This window comes from Oncorhynchus masou, chromosome 16 (assembly GCF_036934945.1).
Source record: "Oncorhynchus masou masou isolate Uvic2021 chromosome 16, UVic_Omas_1.1, whole genome shotgun sequence".
NCBI classification, from domain to species: Eukaryota; Metazoa; Chordata; class Actinopteri; order Salmoniformes; family Salmonidae; genus Oncorhynchus; species Oncorhynchus masou.
The window spans coordinates 12,563,290-12,579,371 of NC_088227.1; the positions used below are offsets into that span (position 1 = coordinate 12,563,290).

General features: G+C 46.1%; 1 pseudogene; it reads left to right on the forward strand.

Annotated features, from left to right (window-relative positions):
* The first annotated feature begins 3,707 nt into the window (after positions 1-3,707).
* On the forward strand, positions 3,708-12,567 carry LOC135557262 (uncharacterized; annotated as a pseudogene).
* The last annotated feature ends 3,515 nt before the right edge of the window (positions 12,568-16,082 follow it).

Below are 16,082 nucleotides of genomic sequence, written 5' to 3' on the forward strand. Positions count from 1 at the left end.
ATAGAGGTGAAGTAATTACAATTTAGCATGAATAACACTGCTAGATGATAGATGTGTAGATGATGATGTGCAAGTAGAGATACTGGGGTGCAAGAGGGTAATAATATGAGGGTGAGGTAGCTGGGTGTGCTGTTTACAGATTGGCTGTGTACATTGATTGGTAAGCTGCTCTGACAACTGATACTTAAAGTTAGAGGGAGCTGTAAGACTCCAGCTTCAGAGATTTTTGCAATTTGTTCCAGTCAAGGATTGGAAGGATAGTCAGCCAACAAGAGCGTACAGGTCGCAGTGGTGGGTAGTGTATATGGGGCTTTGGTGACAAAACAGGTGGCACTGTGATAGACTGCATCCAATTTGCTGAGTAGTGTTGGAGGCTAATTTGTGAATGATGTCGCTGAAGTCAAGGACTGGAAGGACATTCAGTTTTATGAGAGTATGTTTGGCGGCATGAGTGAAGGAGGTATTGTTGTGAAATAGGAATTTGATTCTAGATTTAACTTTGGATTGGAGTTGCTTAATGTGAGTCTGGAAGGAGAGTAGTCTAACCTGACACCTAGGTAGTTGTCCATATATTCTGGGTCAGAACTGTCCAGAGTAGTGATGCTATTCTGGCGGGAGGGTGCAAGCAGAAATCTGTTGAAGAGCATGCACTTAGTTTTACTAGCATTTAAAAGCAGTTGGAGGTCACGGAGTGTTGTATGGCGTTGAAGCTCATTTGGAGGTTTGTTAGCACAGTGTCCAAAGAAGGGCCAGAAGTATACAGAATGGTGTCATCGGCATAGAGGTGGATTAGAGAATCACCAGCAGCAAGAGCGACATCATTGCTATATACAGAAAAAATAGTTGTCCAGATAACTGAACCTTGTGAAACCCCCATAGAGACTGCCAGAGGTCCGGACAACAGGCCCTCAGATACGACACACTTAACTCTATCTGAGAAGTAGTTGGTGAGGCAGTCATTTGAGAAGCCAGAGCTATTGAGTCTGTAATAAGAATGCGTTGATTGACAGTCGAAAGCCTTGGCCAGGTTGAATACGGCCGCACAGTATTGTCTTTATTTGAGGGTGGTTATGATATTGTTTAGGACCTTGAGCATGGCTGAGGTGCACCCATGACCAGCTTGGAAACCAGATTGCATAGTGAAGGGACTGTGGGATTTGAAATGGTTGGTGATCTGTTTGTTAACTTGGCTTTTGATATTTTTTTTTTTTTGAAAGGCAGGACCGGATGGATATCGGTCTATAACAGTTTTGTTCGAGTGTCTCCACCTTTTAAGTGGGGGATGGCCACGGCAGCGTTCCAAACTTTGGTGATCTCAGACAATACCAAGGAGGTTGAATAGGGGTTGCAACAATTTTGGCAGATAATTTGAGGTCCATATTGTTTTGCCCAGCTGATTCGTAGGGATGCAGAATTTGCAGCTCTTTCATAACATTGGCTGTCTGGTTTTGGGTGGAGGAGAAGTGGGTGGGGGTTTGGGCAAGTTGCTGCAGGGGGTGCTGAGGTGTTGGCCGAGGTAGGGGTTGCCAGGTGGAAAGAATGGCCAGCTGTAGAAAAAATGCATATTGAAAGTATCAATAATTGTAGCTTTATCGGTGGTGAGTGTTTCCTATCCTCAGTGCAGTGGGCAGCTGGGAGGAGGTGCTCTTATTCTCCATTGACCTTAGTGTCCCAGATCATTTTGGAGATATTTGCTTCTTGTAGCACTTTCTGCTTGAAAAAGCTAGCCTTAGCGTTTCTAACCGACTGAGTATATTGGTTCCTGACTTCCCTGAAAAGCTGCATATCGCGGGGGCTATGCGTAGCTAGCCCCCCCCAGTTAAGTCTGGGGTGAACTAAGGGTTATATCGGGTCTTAGTTCTACAATTTTAGAATAGGTCAATATCCTTCCAGGATACCTGGGCCAGGTCAATTAGAAAGGCCTGCTCGCTGAAGTGTTTTCGGGAGTGTTTGACCGTGGACCCACGACGGGCAATGAGGCAGTGATCACTGAGATCCTGGTTGAAGATAGCAGAGGTGTATTTAGAGGACAAGTTGGTAAGGATTATATCTAAGAGGGTTCACGGGTTTGGGGTTGTACCTGGTAGGTTTATTGATAATTTGTGAGATTGAGGGCATCTAGCTTAGATTGTAGGATGGCTGGGATGTTAAGAGTGTCCCAGCTGAGGTCACCTAACCGTACAAACTCTGAAGATAGATGGGGGGTGATAAATTCACATAGTGTCCAGGGACCAGCTTCGGGCTGCAGGGGGTCTAACAAGCAGCAACGGTGAGGAACTTGTTTCTGGAAATGTTTTTTTTTTAAGTAAAAGCTTGACTTGTTTGGGCACAGACCTGGAGAGCCTGCATAGTTCTGTCATGCTAGCTCTGTAGTAGATTGCAACTCTGCTCCCTTTGGCAGTTCTATCTTGTTGGAAATGTTCGTTAGGGATGGACATTGGTGGCCTTCCTAAGCCAGTGAATAAATCAACTTGAGGCTTCTAATGTTAACATGCATGAAACAATGCTTTTACGGTTACAGAAGTAAACCAATGAGAGCGCCTGGGGAATGGGAGTGATGCTGGGAGCTGCAGGGCCTTCTTGCTTAACCTCTACATCACCGGAGGAGTAGGATAAAAGTATGGCTGAAGGCCAAAAGAACTGGTCGTCCAGTGCTTTCGGAACAGAGTAAAAGGAGCAGATTTCTAGGTGTGGTAGAATAGATTCAAGGCATAATGTACCGACAAGGGTGTGGTAGGATGTGAGTACAGTGGAGGTAAGCCTAGTCATTGAGTGACGATGAGAGGTTTTGTCTCTAGATGCTCCTTTTAAGCCAGGTGAGGTCACTGCATGTGTGGGGGGGTGGAACAAAAGGGCTAGCTAAGGCATATTGAGCAGGGCTGGAGGCTCTCCAGTGAAATAAGACTAACCAAAACAGCAGTAGACAAGCCACCTTGAAAATAGGGAGAGGTATGTGTAGCCGAGTGATCGTAGGGTCCAGTGAGTAACTTGGTGACCTGGAGGCATTGCAATTTCAGACAGCTAGCAGATGGGCCTCGGAGGTCGCAACGGGAGAGTCTGAAGTAAAGCCCCTCGGACGGTTACATCGGCAGACCAGTCGTGATGGATCGGCGGGGCTCCGTGTCGGCAAGAAATTGTCCAAGTCAATTGGCAAAATTTATTGAACCCCAGGAATTGTCTGGATCTCTTCGGATAGCCGGGAGATGGGGCCTAGCTCGAGGCTAAGTGTCGCTTGCTTCAGGACAGACGTTAGCCAGGAGTAGCCACTCGGATAGCAGCTAGCTAGCTGCGATGATCCAGAGTAAAAGTTCAGAGCTTGCAGTAGGAATCCGTAGATGTAGTAGAGAAAAAGCCATCTGATATGCTCTGGTTTCGAAGATGTCTGAGTCAATGGTGATGACTGCTAGCAATGGCTAACTGACTACTAGCCGTTAGCTGGCTAGCTTCTGAACGGGGTTCCAGTTCTCAAGTATAAAAAAAATATTAGATCCATACGACATTGGGTGAGATGGGTTGCAGGAGAGCATATTCAGTCTGTAGATTGAGATTAAAAATATATGCGAAGAGAAAATGAGACACGGGACAAGACAGAAAGAACAGATATCTGACTGCTACCCCAAATTATCTAAGTTGTATAATTTTTGCCTGTACTGCATCTGTACCTACTTAACACTGACCAATATGACTTACTGGCACCTTCTCTCCAAACAGATGGTGGTTTGAGGTCTGAGTGCCTTTGGAATATCATGAGGCTAACATTGGACGAAGCTCTGGCTGTGGGGAGCCAGCTAGAAATTGCTGCCATCAGTGAGTAGATTCTCCATGTTTATGTGAACGTTACACTCAAATCTGCTCTGCTCTTATCCACCACTGTGCTTTCAGATGGCACTGACATTATACCGTTGTCGCCTACCTTGGCTGCCCAGTGTGGATACAGCATGGACCCTGACCCTTGGGGGAACACAAAAGTCTTTGTGTCCTTGTTGGGCTGTTATGTTGACAACCAGGTAAATCTTAAAGGGACATTGAAGTTCACAAATGACAACTTGAGGGGGTTTCTTGATCTGGTTATCTGGTGTGTTTTAACTCCTTGAATCACTAATGCATATTCATTTAGGGAAATGTCAAAAGCCCTTGCAGCACTACCAGCGTTCTATGTATTCAACCCCTGCTTCAGCCAGTTATGTTTAGTGCATAATGAACTTGACCCAGTACTAAATTTGTTCCATAGGCGGATGAGACATTTAACCTTGGCCTGCAATTCCAAATGTATGGCGATGGCCTGTCAAAGAAGGTCCAGCATGACATGACCGAGACATGCAGCTACTCCCGCTGGGCGTCCCGGGAAATTCTCTGTGACAGGAACTACATGGAGGTGAGGCAATCCTGATCATCCCTAGATTTTCAGGTGGCCATATCAATACATGGCTTTACAGTACATTTGGATTGGGGGGTGCTGGCAGGCAATGGTTGGGTTTAGAATTTACTGAGCACACGTTGGTGACTTGCTCTGTCCCTTAGGTGTCAACCCTCATGGTCACTCCAGAAGTCCCAGTCACCATGGATGGCCAGAAAGTTCAAGAGACCTGGCAGGATGCCATCCCTGACGTATGTTTCATGAATAGATTTAGTTTTTATACAGCTGGCAAGAATGACTTGTCTGAACTGAGTTGCTATTTTCCCTTGACAGGCCGTTGCGCTAAACAGCATCTGGAAGATGACATTTCACACCCCTGACTTGAAGGGCATGGTGCTGAAGGATGCTCACCGAGCTGGCTACGGTGCAATGACTACCCCAACAAGACTGGTGTTGCGAAGCCCCTACAACATGCCGGAGACCTACGCTGAAGAAGTGAGCCTCTGCCCAAGCATCTTCTGCACCCTGGTGTATCACTTCCCTGTTAGCATGGCAGACATTTATTGACTAGAATATGCCTGTCATGTAGAAGGATAATTTTCCTTCTCTCCCCAGGTGGCAGGAGTTCCCATGGAGGTCTTCAGTGTGTCCACTTACTACAAGCAGGTTCGCAGGCTGGCCATCATAGTTTCGGCTGCTGCCTGTCCTACAGGTATGTGTATATGCTGTTTAAATGGGACTCTCACTATGTTTTCATTCCTGCTTGGAGTACTGCTGTAGCATAGGGGTTTTGTCCCAGCTTCATTTATCACACCTGACTAAACTGATTGGTGAACTCCCTGGATTAGCAGTATTGGCAGGTTCGCCACTGAGCTGGTGGGGCAACTTAGCATTGAGGATCACTAATCAATGTGCCTATGGAACTGCTCATTTGCTTCCTCTGCAGGTGGCTTGGTCTTCACTGATGAGGTGATCACCTGGTACGTGCCTCGCCGCATCCCCCCGCTGATCTCTAGCGCCTTCAAGATCCTGGAGACTCACATGGGCATCGATGGCCAGAGGTTGGACAAAACCATGATGGCCATCAGACGCTACAAGCTGTCAATCACAGAGTCTCATGTTGTCATTGAGCTTCCTGTGGGGTCACCTGATGGCTACTACAAGGTCTGACATGACTTACATTTTCATTACGGCACAACTAATAATTTGCAATGGTTAATTAGCATTTTGGACTAGTCCCTTTCAGTCAATTTTCATCTGTTTGGTGCCCACTGAACACAACCCTCTTAAGATGACATTATTTACCTGATTTGTAATTACTTCATTCTGAGTGCAGAGTCACGCCCCAGATTATTCATACCACATAACCTACACTGTTGAACCCATGCTTGAGTTGCTGTGGAGGGCAGAAGACACAGGCTGACACGTGGTATAAAGTCCTCTTTCCCATCACTACCCCTCTGATGCCCAGACCTCCACATGTTACTGAAAGTAGGTCTGCTTCACTTGTAGTAAAGGCAGGCTGTATAGTGCTAAACTGTTTCCCAATGTCTAGTCTAAACAGGTGCTAGCCCAAGTAGGAAGTCATAGCTTGCTGGTCCCTAATACAAAAATGATGACACGGATGTAGAATATGGCATGTTGGCTCTAATTCAATTACTCTCTGCAATGTTTTGTGCATTAACACACCCCATTAAACTGAGCTGTTTAACCCATGTTGGCCTCTACCCGTTGTCTTCTAGACAGAGTTCCTGAGCAGAAGGTGTTCAACGTCCCCCTAGGGACCTTCCTCCATGATGTGTCGCTGCTGAACATTACTTTCACTACTGGGGTGCTGACTGTCACGGAGTGCAATGCCAGAGGCTTTGACTTTCAGGAGCACCACTTCGCCAACAGCTCAAAGACCTTCTCGCTACAAGTGCCCTTCTCAGATGAAGTTGTCCTGAAACATGTAGGCCTCTTTGGTCAAATCGATTGTAGAATGTTGTAAATATATTTATGCCAGTATAAATCTCGTAAAGTAACATTTTAGGATTTTCAGTTTAGAGTACTTGAACAGATGACATGCAGAACACTACCAACATGTAATGCTCTATTTTTTCCACAATCTACAGAACCCTAATCACTTGACAACTGTCTACTTCCTCCCTCTGGTCTTCGGTCTGCTCATCCTGCCTGAACAAATCCCATTCCCGCACCCTGCAGAGCTGGAGGCCTCCCTGGAAGATGTTGGTAAGGCCACTTGGGTTAAATCTCCTCTAGCTCCCTTCAGTAGAATGACTCAAACCCCTACAACTCATCCAGAACGCCGCAGCCCGTCTGGTGTTCAACCTTCCCAAGTTCTCTCACGTCACCCCGCTCCTCCGCTCTCTCCACTGGCTTCCAGTTGAAGCTCGCATCCGCTACAAGACCATGGTGCTTGCCTACGGAGCTGTGAGGGGAACGGCACCGCAGTACCTCCAGGCTCTGATCAGGCCCTACACCCAAACAAGGGCACTGCGTTCATCCACCTCTGGCCTGCTCGCCTCCCTACCACTGAGGAAGTACAGTTCCCGCTCAGCCCAGTCAAAACTGTTCGCTGCTCTGGCCCCCCAATGGTGGAACAAACTCCCTCACGACGCCAGGACAGCGGAGTCAATCACCACCTTCCGGAGACACCTGAAACCCCACCTCTTCAAGGAATACCTAGGATAGGATAAGTAATCCTTCTCACCCCCCCCCCCCACCAATTTGTAAGTCGCTCTGGATAAGAGCGTCTGCTAAATGACTTAAATGTAATGTAAATGTCAAGGATGTTGGGCATCATATGACATGCACCCAGCCAGGTGCTTCAGATCAACTAAAGGATTAGATTATTTGTCATGACAGAACTGAATTTAAGCTTTACCCCTTTAGTTCTTCCCACGGCCACTGGATTCTGTGACCAGGAAAATTTCTACATTTCTGTCAAATATGGGAGCCAAGGGGATAACTTCCAAATCATGATGCTTCATGCTGGTTCATGGAGGGAGCTAGACACTGAGCTGTATAGTCTCACTGACAACAACACTCACGTCAGTATCGTAGTGCCGTACACCGCTCCTGATACAGTTTTTGAGGTATGAGGTGTCTGCTCATATTTACTTGTAGCTCTAATACCACTACACTACCCTTGCAAGCCAAACTTGTGTAACAATTTTGACGCGTGGGGATCAGCTAACTTTTTATTGAACAACCTAATAAGCCAGGGGTTGTCAGACTTTTGCCCCAGTTTCCAGATTTGTACATTTCCACGTTGTCTTAATGTAACATGTTTTGAAGTTTAGCTTACTTGGGGCCAATTAGCAGTGACTGTTCCTGACCATCAGTTTAATCTTGTCCAGCTGCTAAATCGTACTTGCCTACCCCTGAATGATTTTTAATTTTTTAAAGATGGTGCAGTCTGACTCTATCAGAGCTAGAGTAGACTTGTTGCTCTTGGAGACCCCTAACGTGGCAACTCAACGACCTCTCGCTTGCCTGCTACTTCCCCTTGACCATGACTGGTTTGTTTTCAATTTTAAGTCATATGCCTTATACTTGATTAAGACTATTAGAAAGTTAAAGAGCTGATTTTAAATATTACAAGAACAGCATGTTGACTTGGGTAAGGGTGCACTACCTTTTCTACACTTGCTTTGTTGAACACTTTGCTTTTTATTTCAGAGTGCTACCCCAATGGCACAGTGACTGCACTAGCAGTGAAGGTGGAATCTGTTCGCAACCTAAACCCCAAATACCTGACCTTGAGTGACCAGTCATGTGAACCGGTCTTCAGCAATGACCGCTTTGCCTTCTTCTCCTTCAACCTCAACTCCTGTGGCACCACCAGAACAGTGAGACTATTTCTGGGCCCATAGTTGTAAAGTGTCTCAGATTAGGAGTGCTGAGCTGTGACCCGGTTTTTAATTGCAGGGGGTGTTTGCGCCTATGTTAGCACTCCTGCGCTGTCTAGACTTTACCTTTCTGTACTGTAAATGACTTGTCTAATACTGTACATGTACTGATAAGTTTGCAGCTCTAATAGTGTACGAGAATGAAATCGCCATGCACCACAGCATGGGCAAACATCAAAGTAGGAAAGCTCTAATCAATCCAGACTATAGGTAAGAATGTGCCACTATGTTGTGACCACCCCTCAGTCATATGCATATTCCTCACTGGTTTGACTGCTTCTTTCAGGCACACAGTCTCCTGCTACTACCTGGTCAACGACACTGAGACCATGGCATTCCGTACTAGGCCAAGGAACAGCGACCCCCAAGGTTGATCCTGGAGTGGGACAACTAGTGGTCCAAATGAGACTCGCCCAGGGTAAAATTAGACTAGTTGGGGAGGGGGGGGCAGAAGCTGCGAACAGTTTCCCTATTCCCTGAAAGTGATGTAAAAATATTTTTGATAATTCATTAACATCTAATCACATGGCTACCCTGACTTTTTGCATACCCCCCCGCCTTTACAGTGCTGCTATATCTATGCATCGTCACTTTAATAACTCCACCTACTTGTACATATTACATCGACTAACCGGTGCCCCTGTACATTGACTCTGTATCTGTATATAGCCTCGCTGCTATTTTACTGCTGCGCTTTAATTATTTGGTACTTTTTATTTTGTAGTTATTTTTAAAACTCCATTTGAAGTATTTGCAAGGTCTACATCTCTTGGTGCATGTGACAATTCTATTTATCTGTTTTCAGAGGTGTCTTATGACTTATTCTACCAAACTGAGGACTACCCAGTGGTGAAGTACTTGCAACAGCCTCTGTATTTTGAAGTGGAGCTGATGCAGTCTACTGACCCTCGGATTGCACTGGTCTTGGAGAACTGCTGGGCAACTCTACATGAGGACAGGACCACTCTATCTAGCTGGGACCTCATTGTGGACCGGTAGCTAGCATGACTTTTGATATACAAACTTTGAGACTTGTCTTGGGCAGGATAACCAAGTGACATGACTAGGGTTGCAACATTAAGGGTCTACTTGTTGCCAGCAGTTTGCTTGTCTGCACACTGGGCAAAAAAAGTAAACGTCCCATTTTCAGGACCCTGTCTTTCAAAGAATTTGTAAAAATCCAAATAACTTCACAGATCTTCATTGCAAAGGGTTTAAACACTTTCCCCTGCTTGTACATTGAACCCTAAACAATTAGTGAACATGCACCAGTGGAAGGGTTAAGACACTTACAAATGTCAGACAATTAAGGTGACCATTATGAAAATGTTGGCCACTAGAGGCCTTTCTACTGACTCTGGAAAAACACCAAAAGAAAGATTCCCAGGGTCCCTGCTCATCTGCGTGAACGTGCTTTAGGCGTGCTGCAAGGAGGCATGAGGACTGCAAACATGGCCAGGGCAATAAATTGCGACGCCCGTACTGTGAGATGCCTAAGACGGCGCTACAGGACAGACAGCTGAACGTCCTCGCAGTGGCAGACCACGTAACACCTGCACAGGATTAGTACATCCGACCATCACACCTGCGGGACAGGATGGAAAGCACAATTCCCTCCATCAGTGTTCGCAGGAGGCTGGACTGAGGGCTTGTAGGTTTGTTTTTAAGGCAGGTCCTCACCAGACATCACCGGCAACAACGTCGCCTATAGGCGCAAACCCACCATCGCTGGATAAGACAGGTCTGGCAAAGGGTGCTCTTCACTGCCGAGTCGCGGTTTTGTCTCACCAGTGGTGATGGTCAGATTTGCGTTTATTGTCACCGGAATGAGCATTACACTGAGGACTGTACTTTGGAGCGGGATAGATTTGGCGGTGGAGGGTCCGTCATGGTCTGGGGCGGTGTGTCACAGCATCATCAGACTGAGCTTGTGAGATTGCCTACAATGACGTCAACGCTGTGTATTACAGGGAAGACATCCTCCTCCCTCATGTGGTACCCTTCCTGCAGGCTCACCCTGACATGACAATGCCATACTGCTCGTTCTGTGCGTGATTTCCAGCAAGACAGGAATGTCAGATCTGCCATGGCCAGCAACGAGGACGGATCCCATTGAGAACGTCTGGGACCTGTTGGATCGGCGGGTGAGGGCTAGGGCCCCCCCCTTTGTTTAAGGACACGCTACTCCATTTCTGTTAGTCACATGTCTGTGGAACTTGTTCAGTTTGTCTCGGTTGTTGAATCTTATGTTCATACAAATATTTACATGTTAAGTTTGCTGAAAATAAATGCAGTTGACAGTGAGGACATTTCATTTCTTATGTTTTTATATGAACCTGACAACTTGCCCTGAATTCTTGCTGCTATATCAATCTCCATTCATTGTGGGGGATTGCCTATGGCTGGAGTGATGTGGATGGGTAGCCAGGCTAAAAATGATTAGAACCCAGGGTCAGTCACTACACACCAAACAGGGAGAGACTTCCATTTATTTGTTTATGCTTCATTGTACAATTTTAAATAAATTCCGATTTGGTTTAGTCAGCACCTTAAGAACTAATTTCTTTCCAACTGTAACGTGGTGCTGAGTAATGAGCTAGTCCAGGGATAACTTGAAAAATGGTGTGCCCCCTCAACAGAAGTTGTTGGGACACTGACACTTGGTCATGGCAGTCAATAAAGTAATACAATTGTATTAACATTTTAACACTGGTTCAACTCTTTCCTACATTTCAGGACCAGTGCTAACACTACCTAAATAATCTAATAACTAAGACTTGACAGTCTTGGTGACCCAGGTACATGGCATCAAGGCCTTCTCCCATGCACTGTAAAGGCTTTGTCTCAAAGTGGTGCACAACAGTATTCCCACTGGAAGTAGGAGGGTTGCCCCTTTCACATTGCCAATGCATCCTGTGACAAACTAACCAGGGGAATGAAGTGTGTACATTTCCCATTGGCTTCTGACATTATGCCAAATATTTGACAACTTTCTCTTGCAATGTAAACCCCTTGCTACTTAAATTTCCAGGTGTTTTTTAAAGGGGCACTGCACCTGTTGACTTTGCTTCGGGGGGGGGGGGGTTGCTCCTGCAGAATTGCTGGCAGAAGCCAAATCTGAGTTGGCTTGGTCTCTTGGCAAGTACACACCAGTCAAACCTTGCCTACAGCTGCTTCCTCCTACTCAAACCTGCAGGTTGAGTTCAGTTACTACAGCTGTATGAGATTCCGGAGGAAGCTTTGACTAGGTCAGTAGCGTAATGTAAATGCAGTTGCTGAATTTTAAACCCTTTTACCTACCTCTGTTGGACCAGGTCTCTTAGAAGAAGAAAAAGCCAGCAGCAGGTGTGAACAATGAGACATATCACAACTTTGAATTGAACGGAAAAGCATCCAAGTGCTCAGCATATGTGGAAACTCCTTCAAGACTGTTGGAAAAGCATTCCAGGTGAAGCTGGATGAGAGAATGTGCAACGCTGTCAAGGCAAAGGGTGGCTACTTTGAAGAATCTCAAATATAAAATATATTTTGATTTGTTTACTTTCTTGGTTACTACATGATTCCACGTTATTTCATAGTTGTGTTCACTATTCTACAATGTAGAAAATAGTCAAAATAAAGAAACCCTTGAATGAGTAGGTGTGTCAAGTTGACTGGTACTGTATATATTTTTTGGATAAGAGAAAAGGAAAAACAATTCTAAATACGTTCCTAATTTAACACATGGTGTGTGTATAGTGGAGTTTCAGAATTGGAAGCCATAAACTAAATTGAGTATAATTCTTAATTTATATCCCTCATCTGCACAAAATTGAAAGCTCTCTCAGACTTACAGTATTTATATTTACTTCGGATCCGGAATCCCTCAACTGAAGCTAGCCAGCTAACTACCAGCTATCAGTCAGCAAACCATTGCCAGCGGTCATCAGCTAACCTTCAGCTCGGAAAGCTCTCGTCAGGTCGAACAACGTGACTCGAACCAGAGCATAACGGACCTGTTATTTTTATCCCCGGATTCCTACCGCAAACTGAACATTTTCATCTGGATCTTCACAACTAGCTGACCGCAATCAGAGTTCTGACTAGCGTTTCCATCCCAGAGCAAGCACCAATTAGCTTGAAGCTAGCCCGGCCAGGGTTCCTGTGCTACCACCGAAGTATACTCCTGGGCTACAATATCCGGACCCCTTCTACAGCCGGTACGGGGCATGGAACCCTGCAGATCCCCTACGACCGGAATACCGAAATAATCTGCCCGAGGACTCCAACAGGCCCCTCAGGCGCGACGCCTGCTGAAGGCCCATTATGCTAACCAGCTAGGCCTGCTAGCTACCTAGAGCTACCTGGAACCCTACTAATTCCACGACTGGTCTATCGTTGTCACCGCACGAAGAGGCAAAAACAGACTTACCCCCATCGCTACGTCCCCCAAAGGCTAACTATCTAGCCCCTGCTATCTGCTTGCTTGCTAACCCGGCCTGCTAACTGCTAGCTTGTTTAGCCCCGGCCTACTAACTGTTAGCTTGTTAGCCTGCTAACTGTCTGAATCGCCGTGTCCCCAGCCAGCCCAACCACTCACTGGACCCATATGTTCACTTGGCTACGCATGCCTCTCTCTAATATCAATATGCCTTGTCCATTACTGTCCTGGTTAGGGATTACTGTCTTCTTTCACTGTAGAGCCTCTAGCCCAGCTCAATATGCCTTAACCAACCATGTTGTTCCACCTCCTACATATGCGATGACATCACCTGGTTTAAACATCTCTAGAGACCATATCTCTCTCTTCATTACTCATTGCCTAGGTTTACCTCCAAGGTACTCACATCCTACCTTACCTTTGGCTGTACACGATGCCTTGAATCTATGCTATCGTGCCCAGAAACCTGCTCCTTTTACTCTCTGTTCTGAACGTGCTAGACGGCCAGTTCGTATAGTCTTTAGCCGCACCCTTATCCTACTTCTCCTCTGTTCCTCCGGTGATGTTGAGGTTAATCCAGGTCCTGCAGTGCCTAGCTCCACTCCCGCCCCCCAGGTGCTCTCATTTGATGACTTCTGTAAACGTAAAAGCCTTGGTTTCATGCATGTTAACATTGGAAGCCAACTCCCTAAGTTTGTTTTACTCACTGCTTTAGCCGGTACGGGTGGTACCAAAATGTAGAACTAGGAATAGATATAGTCCTTGGTTCACTCCAGGCCTGTCTGCCCTTGACCAGCACAAAAACATCCTGTGGCGTTCTGCATTAGCATCGAATATACACAGGCAGTTAGAAAAGCTAAGGCAAGCTTTTTCAAACAGAAATTTGCATCCTGTAGTACTAACTCAAAAAAGTTCTGGGACACTGTAAAGTCCATGGAGAATAAGAGCACTATCCTACCCTGTCTCTGCCAACCCAGATGTCTTAGCCGTGTCTGAATCCTGGCGTAGGAAAACCTCCAAAAACCCTGAAATCTCCATTGCTAACTATGTTTTCCGCCAAGATAGAACTGTCAAAGGGGGAGTTGTTGCAATCTACTGCAAAGATGGCCTGCAGAGTTCTGTATTACTATCTAAGTCTGTACCCAAACAATTTGAGCTTCTACTTCTAAAAATTCACCTTTCCGGAAACAAGTCTCTCACTGTTGCCACTTGCAATAGACCTCCCTCTGCTCACAGCTGTGCCCTCGATACCATATGTGAATTGATTGCCCCCATGTTTCTTCTGAGCTCGTGCTACTAGGTGACCTTAACGGGGACATGCTTAACACCCCGGCCATCCTACAAACTAAGCTTGATGCCCTCACTCTCACACAAATTATCAATGAACCTACCAGGTACAACCCCAAATCAGTAAACACGGGCACCCTCATAGATGTCATCCTAACTAATTCGCCCTCCAAATACACCTCTGCTGTTTTCAATCAAGATCTCAGCGATCACTGCCTCATTGCCTGCATCCATAATGGGTCTGCGACCAAACGACCACCCCTCATCACTGTCAAACGCTCCCTGAAACACTTCTGCGAGCAGGCCTTTCTAATCGATCGACAATCCTGGAATGACATTGACCTCATCCCGTCAGTAGATGATGCCTGACTATTCATTAAAAGTGCCTTCCTCACCATCTTAAATAAGCATGCCCCTCTCAAAAAAATGTAGAACTTAGGAATAGATATAGTCCTTGGTTCACTCCAGGCCTGTCTGCCCTTGACCAGCACAAAAACATCCTGTGGCGTTCTGCATTAGCATCGAATATACACAGGCAGTTAGAAAAGCTAAGGCAAGCTTTTTCAAACAGAAATTTGCATCCTGTAGTACTAACTCAAAAAAGTTCTGGGACACTGTAAAGTCCATGGAGAATAAGAGCACGTCCTCCCAGCTGCCCACTGCTCTGAGGCTAGGAAACACTGTCACCGATAAATCCACTATAATTGAGAATTTCAATAAGCATTTCTCTACGGCTGGCCATGCTTTTCACATGGCTACCCCTATCCCTACCCCGGTCAACTGCCCGGCACCCTCCACAGCAACCCGCCAAAGCCCCCACCATTTCTCCTTTACCCAAATCCAGATAGCTGATGTTCTGAAAGAGCTGCAAAATCTGGACCCCTACAAATCAGCCGGGCTAGACAATCTGGACCCTCTCTTTCTAAAATGATCTGCCGAAATTGTTGCAACCCCTATTACTAGCCTGTTCAACCTCTCTTTCGTATCGTCTGAGATTCCCAAAGATTGGAAAGCTGCCGCGGTCATCCCCCTCTTCAAAGTGGGTGACACTCTAGACCCAAACTGCTACAGACCTATATCTATCCTACCCTGTCTTTCTAAGGTCTTCGAAAGCCAAGTTAACAAACAGAATACTGACCATTTCGAGTCCCACCATACCTTCTCCGCTATGCAATCTGGTTTCAGAGCTGGTCATGGGTGCACCTCAGTCACGCTCAAGGTTCTAAACGACATCATAGCCACCATCGATAAGAAACATTACTGTGCAGCTGTGTTCATCGACCTGGCCAAGGCTTTCGACTCTGTCAATCACAATATTCTTATTGGCAGACTCGACAGCCTTGGTTTCTCAAATGATTGCCTCGCCTGGTTTTACCAACTACTTCTCTGATAGAGTTCAGTGTGTCAAATCGGAGGGCCTGTTGTCCGGACCTTTGACAGTCTCTATCGGTGTGCCACAGGGTTCAATTCTCGGGCCGACTCTCTTTTCTGTATACATCAATGATGTTGCTCTTGCTGTTGGTGATTCTCTGATCCACCTCTACACAAACGACACCATTCTGTATACTTCTGCCCCCTCCTTGGACACTGTGTTTAACTAACCTCCAAACAAACTTCAATGCCATACAACTCTCATTCCGTGGCCTCCACAACTGCTCTTAAATGCAAGTAAAACTAAATGCATGCTATTCAATCGATCACTGCCCGCAAATGCTCGCCCGTCCAGCATCACTACTCTGGACGGCTCTGACTTAGAATACGTGGACGACTACAAATACCTGGGTGTCTGGTTAGACAGTAAACTCTCCTTCCAGACTCACATTAAGCATCTCCAATCCAAACTTAAATCTAGAATCAGCCTCTTATATTGCAACAAAGCATCCTTCACTCATGCTGCCAAACATACCCTCGTAAAACTGACCATCCTACAGATCCTCGACTTCGGTGATGTCATCTATAAAATAGCCTCCAACACTACTACTCAACAAACTGGATGCAGTCTATCACAGTTCCATCCGTTTTGTCACCAAAGCCCCATACACTACCCACCATTGCGACCTGTACGCTCTCGTTGGTTGGCCCTCGCTTCTTACTCGTCACCAAA